The sequence below is a fragment of the Xyrauchen texanus genome, chromosome 15, assembly GCF_025860055.1.
Source record: "Xyrauchen texanus isolate HMW12.3.18 chromosome 15, RBS_HiC_50CHRs, whole genome shotgun sequence".
NCBI lineage: Eukaryota > Metazoa > Chordata > Actinopteri > Cypriniformes > Catostomidae > Xyrauchen > Xyrauchen texanus.
In genome coordinates, this window is record NC_068290.1 from 38,182,201 (window position 1) to 38,188,957 (window position 6,757).

General features: G+C 36.2%; 1 long non-coding RNA gene across 1 annotated transcript; it reads left to right on the top strand.

Annotated features, from left to right (window-relative positions):
- The first annotated feature begins 727 nt into the window (after positions 1–727).
- On the top strand, positions 728–5,843 carry LOC127656385 (uncharacterized). Its single transcript, XR_007972155.1, has 3 exons — positions 728–825; positions 1,921–2,029; positions 5,781–5,843. It is a non-coding gene; the product is annotated as an uncharacterized LOC127656385 (long non-coding RNA).
- The last annotated feature ends 914 nt before the right edge of the window (positions 5,844–6,757 follow it).

Consider the following 6,757-nt stretch of genomic DNA (forward strand, 5'->3'; position numbering starts at 1 on the left):
CATTAGTCCCCAGTTGAAGAATCCCCCTGGAAGGATAACATTTATAGGAATCTAGATCTTTTCTATTATGTTTCGACTCGCCCTTACCCGCTATTCTTGCCAGGAACGAGTCAGTATTTATTGCAACGCTTCCTTGCATTGCTTGAGTAGCACGCGTACCTCATAGAGGCTGTTCGAAGTGGGCTGAAGGCTGAAACCTGCAAGGTGCAACCCTACAGGATAAATGCTTTGTAGCAGCATGGTCTTTGCAGAACATGTTCGTAAGTTTTTATAACCTAGACGTTGCGTCCATCACTTTGCAATACTCTCAATGTATAACGTTTACTATTCCAACACCCAGCAGGTGAGCCCTAGCTCCTTATTACGGGTGGGCAACCTGTTATAATTTTTGTCAGTGTAGGCTGCTATCCAATGCACTCCCTCTAGAAGTCACTAGCCCTTCCAATAGAATAAAACCTCCCTCCTTACCTCTTGTTATGAAGGGGTTATAATATTCTGTCTGTATATATACTCATATAGATCCTCAGACTGAGATTAACATCTTGTCTGGTTTTCACCATGTGGGGTTATTCATTTTCATACACACTTGAAGACATATTATATATAATAAGTCACCGCCAGACAGGCCAATGACATCATACATATTCTTCTAAGTGTTTATTACATTTACATTTATGCATTTGGCAGACGCTTTTATCCAAAGTGACTTACAGTGCACTTATTACAGGGACAATCCCCCCCGGAGCAACCTGGAGTTAAGTGCCTTGCTCAAGGGCCCAACAGTGACATCTTGGTGGTGCTGGGGCTTGAACCCCCGACCTTCTGGTCAGTAACCCTGAGCCTCAACCACTGAGCCACAATTGAATCGATAGGGAACGTCTCCGGTTACACATGTAAACTCGGTTCCCTGAGATGAAGGGAAAGAGATATTGCAAAACTTGGCCACACTACTACTTCAGATTTCCGAGGTACGAGCGATGGGTTCTTGTCCTTCAGACAGAAAATTCTGAAGAAATGGTGATTGAGTGCCCTCTTATATAGGGCAAATGCATGCCTTAAAGGGCAGGGCTCAAACATCATTGCCAATCATAAGATTGCCGTTATAATACAAGAGCTTCAACTTGGTTGTGGAAAAGGAATTCCGCAAAGTGTGTCACTGCAATGTCTCGTTCCCTTCATCTCAGGGAACCGAGGTTACATGTGCAACTGGAGATGTTCGCCTAAAAATTGACGTCTTTATCTGACCCTTCGACCTGATGTTCAGAAATATATAGAAATGTTATAAGTACAGAAACTGTAATACCTTTATAATACGATAGTAGGCAAATTATACTAATGTTTGTAATAATTGCTATTTTATATATCTCATACTGTCAATGAATTATTTAATTATTCATTAGTTAATATTTATAGGCACGCTCTTTAGTGAAGGTTTTAGGTTGCACCTTCACAGCGGAAAAGATTTCAGTCTGAGTGCGTATTTTTATCTGGCGCCAAACAGACGCTCGGGAATGGCTGGAGGGGGTAACCATAGCAACAGCTTGAGTATTTTCTGGCATCGGTTGGGGGTTCATCCATACTGTCATAATTAATCACTTTGTTAAACTTCATATGTCACAAAGAAAATGTTACTTGTTGTTTAAGAGTTTTTGTTTTAAAGATGCTTTAAATGTAATTTTATTCAGAGTTGACATTAATGTGGTTGTGGCAAAGCTCCATAGATCGTTTACCTTTATGAATGGAAATTCCTTCAGTTGTTTGAATCTGTTACATATAAATGTGTTTTCAGACTTCTATAATCATGTAGTTATATAACCAAAAACTACAGTGGTACAATAAAGTACTTAAACTAAACTCAACTAAAAGTCTGCACACACAAACACAATTTATACAGAGTTTTTCGATCAATGTCTATTTCAGGTTTGGAGAGTGACAGGTTGACAGATTCTGTCAAAGACTGCTGTGGGCCCCTGGCTTCCTGTTGGGAAAGATGTTTGAGTGAAGCGGAATAAACGTGGACATGAGTGAGGTGATTTGTGAATGGGGAAGATGATCTTTGTCCCAGCTTGTCAGCTAAGGTTTTCTGACAGGATGCTACAGCTGCAAAAACAATTCTTTCTGACCTATTTTAGCATGAGCACTTGGTTAAAATTAAAGACAGATTGACTTTTGAGAACAAGGTTGATGTATAAATGTCTAAACTAAAAGTTAACTATAGAACAGAGTTGTTGGGTCCATGAGCATGTGGTACAATAGACATGTATTAAGATTCTATTAAAAAGTACTGGCGTACAAAGCCAAAATGCAGTAACTATGCTAACAATGAAACTGAGAAAAAGGCTTAAAAGTGTTTTCATTTACAAAGGACACAGGACAGATCATAGTCTAAGAGACTCAATTTCATAACTCAATTTTGACTTTTTGCCTTTTGCGTTTTGACTTTACACTGCAGTTGTACATTGGACATCACATTCAAAGTGAAATTTGCTCACAGCGAAATCTAAAACCAAAATACTGCACTCAGTGGCCAAAGCGGTAATTGTTGTTGGGTGTATGGGCATGTGTGAGCTCCATTTTCTGGGTGAAATGTCCACAGAAGGGTGCCAAAAGCAAGTTGTGAAGCAAGTTGTTTTCAGCTGTACAGGATGCAACTACAGTGAAGAGGCATGCATATTTTATATACCAACCCCAAACCTAAAACTAACCATCAGTGAAAAGTAAAAAGTACAAATTGTATGTTTTACATAGTGCTGTCAGTCGATTAAATTTGTATTTATCATGATTAATCGCATAAGCTTTTGCAGTTAATCGTGATTAATCTCCGGTTTTTTAAATACTAAAATTTGACACCATATACAGTATACGTACTTCTTTTCCTAAATGCTTTGATTTCCATCTTAGGAACAATATGTAACAATATAATGCTTTATTAACATTTTCCAAACAAAGCCCTCCACAGAATAAACATAGAAATGCACTAAAATATCATAAATTCAAGTAACATGAAACATTTCTAAAAAGTCTAATTGTGAGTTTGACTAACTGAAAGAACTAGTCTCTACATAGGTTGCATTTTCATAGCAATAGGCACTAAATCTCTTAAACTGACATCCTCTGCAATATTAATCTGCTGGCAGACTGTGGCTTTCCACTTTCCTACAGCAATTGTGAAGCCACATGCATGATTCACGTCAGGGCTTCAATGCCAGCGTCAACCGTCACTTTGAACTCCACATGAAAAGCGCTTGCTGACAGAATCGTCTCATTCTGCATTTTGGTGATAGTTAAGACTTAGCATGCTTCTGTGGTAATTAAAATGTGCCTTACATACTGTAGGCTGAACAAAACTTGATTTCTATCACAAGTCCCATCTGGGCTTGTTTTGTACATCAAATAGCATTAATAGGTCATTTTGCCATCATTTATCACTGACAGGGAAGCGCTGTTGTGTGTGGGTGCATTCTATTCCGAAGAGCTCATCCCTATGCCCTAATCCCTCCAGAGGGTTTGCCCTACAGAGTGAGAGCTTCGAAGGGTTGAAGGGTGTAGGGCTCAAAAATGTTAGTAATTCGGAACACACTTCAGCGTCATCTATCTAAGCCAAAGGAGCTGAAGGAGGCTGACACTAATGAACATTACCTGCACCTAATCAGTAATATTTACACATGATTTTGCATCACAACTGCTTTCAGAATAGAAACCGAAAATAAATTATTGAAATATTATGAAAAATTTAAGCTTCATGTTTAAAGATTTGTTTTATTTGTTTGAATAAAAAGAAACCAATAAACAAATGTACAGTGCACTTTTTTCACAAATGATCCGAGCAAGTGTCATGAACATATGATACAGTGTATGCAGTGCACAGTAAAGCACATGACCTCTATACTACAGTACTGTACTGTAAAGAACACCCATCATTGGCAATGTGGTTTAAAACATTTAATTGCATGATTTTTTTATAGTTAATCACAGATTTTGAAAAGCTGGAAAATGACTCTACATATGTCTTATTTCTCAAAATGGATATTAATGTGCACGTGTAGAAATGTTGGAAATGATTCACATTAACAAAGTTACATTCCCGCTCCACCACACTGAGTGGGAAAGCGGGACACCACACTTTTCTTACGTAGAAGAAACATAAAAAAAAATGTTTTTTTTCTCAGCCCAAGAGAAACGAAAGCTTGAGCATGTGCTCCGTGTTCACACTATTAACACTTAAACGTTATTCTAAATATATTTGATTGGACAACTAGTGTTAGAAAGATCTCACACAGAATAGAATGCCAGAATAGAATGTCAAATTGGTAATTACATTAATCACATTAAATAAATTGACATTGTGTCAAACATTGTAAATTAATCGCATGCGTAAATTTCGACAGCCCTAGTGTAGCAGGCTGATCCAGCAGATGGAAAATAACTCCAATAACTGATTTGTAGAAGGAATAACCATTTTAATTGGTAAAATTTAATTAATGAAATAAAATCAATTGTAATGAACACTGAATAAATGGAAAATAATAAAGAAATACATTATGAATATTTAGTAAATAGGTCTTAAAGAAATAACTCTATAGTCTATAATATGTATAGCATTGATGACATGACTGTATACATAAATGATTACATTTATGGGCATCTATGAATATGAATTCATAGCTGATTATAACAGATTCCAACCATAATATCATATAAGCAAAGTATACAATTAAGAAAATCATCTATCCACATGCGGCACCTAGTTTAAACACTTTAGAAATGTACTTTTGTTCAATTTGAAAACTGTATTTGCAATTGAATCTCCATTTATACCGCTGTACAGCTGCACTGAACTGCAGGTGAACTGCATTGATTTGAAATACTTCACTGAACTGCTATTGTTTTGCAATGTACTGCAGATATACCAGTGTGGAACGCAAGTATACTTCACTGAACTGTAGTGGTACTACACTGACATGCAATTGTACTGTAGTGCACTATATCAGGACAGCAGTTAAAGGCATTGTAAGTGCAGTACAGTTTGTCATTCAGCAGTTTGTACATCATTGCACACAAAACTGCACATTTTATTACGTAGATTGCAGTAATAATGCAATCAGACTGCAGTTTAACTTCAGTTCATTTTTGTTATGGCATGTTTACTACAAAGAAACATGGTTAATACAGTATTACTTTTCATACACATTAGTTCAAATAAATTAACCATGATGAGTATGTAGAACATTCTCTTTCTTTTGAGTTCACAAAACTTACAGTGTGGTTTTAATGCAGTTAAACATGGTGCTACTAATGTGGTGTTACTATAATAACCATGTTTAATTTGGTGCTTCCTATGATTTTACTCTAGAATACCATGGTGATACTATGGTTACTGTAATAAAACCATGGTTCATTTTTGTAAGGGAAGGTTAGGGTTAGGGGTTGGTGTTGGTGTAGGGTGTCTGTGGGAAAATATTACCCTTATACTGTATGTTAGTATTTAATTTGGGGTGTATATAGTATCTGCCATTATTTGAACCGGGGTGTAAATAGCATCTATCGCTAATTACACTCTACCTTTTTTTTTACTTTAATTTTTTAGGTTAATGTTTTTTTTTTCAGTGCAGAATCACATGGGAATAAGGGATGATGTTTATGTTCAACATTCAGAAAAGGTGTGAAGTATGTTTCACCATTAGAATAGGATTTCTGGCACCAAACACTGTCAGACTGGCTATTTCAATCAAGGGGCATGATTGCCAGGGGTCTCACTGTCCATGCCATTCATTTCTCAGGATCAAAATACTTCCAGACAGGATGACAAATTATGCCCTGAGCAGAACGCCAAGGACCCTTCTCTTGAAGTACCAGGTAACTGATTTGACCGTGTGCTGTCATTATAAAATGTCATAACAGCAACATATACAGTCGATGATGTTGACTAATGGATATACTAATACTAGACATCTAACTTTAGACATGAAAATATATATATTGCTTTTTTACTTCAGACAATACTAGATTGTCATACTGAATTTCTATCCATGCATGGTATGGTGTAGCCATATGGCAACAATTGTATTCATTTCATGTCCTCACCTTTCAGAAAAAAAGCTAAAGCACAAAGCATTGTTGGAAATAAAAGGACAGTCTTTGAAGTGACCAATAATATGCTGTTTTTAAGCCACCTATCATTTGATTTTGTCCCCAAGACTGTATTTCCTGGTGTCAACCTTTTGGGGGCAGTTCTGTTAAACACATTTCTGTATGTTTTGCATTTATGCTTCTTTTTTTTTTTTTTTCACTTTAACAGTTTTCAGAACATTTTGAAAATATTTATGTTGCCATACGGCAACACTGTACCACAATGGAATTGCAATAATGCATTTTCTCATTGGGAATATTTACAGATAGTATCTGTTGCATCTGTAAAATTATTACATATATTCATTCATTTGGATATTATTACCATCATATAATGACATTTATGCATAAATAACACAACTATGATTTGTATTTCTTCTTTTCAGACTTTGGCAGATTCAAAATAATATAAATAATAACGTTTTTTCCCCATTGTGATACACAATCGCCATGTGCAAACATTTCCTTCCCTTTTTTCCTTTACAATTATATTTATTCATTTTGTATTTGTGTTTTAGAGGGTTTTTTTGCCAGACTATGAAATGGGAAAAATATTCCATTGTTAGGACATCCGAATCGTACAGGGTTACATCTAATGCACAAAACACACTTGTCACAGCAATGACTG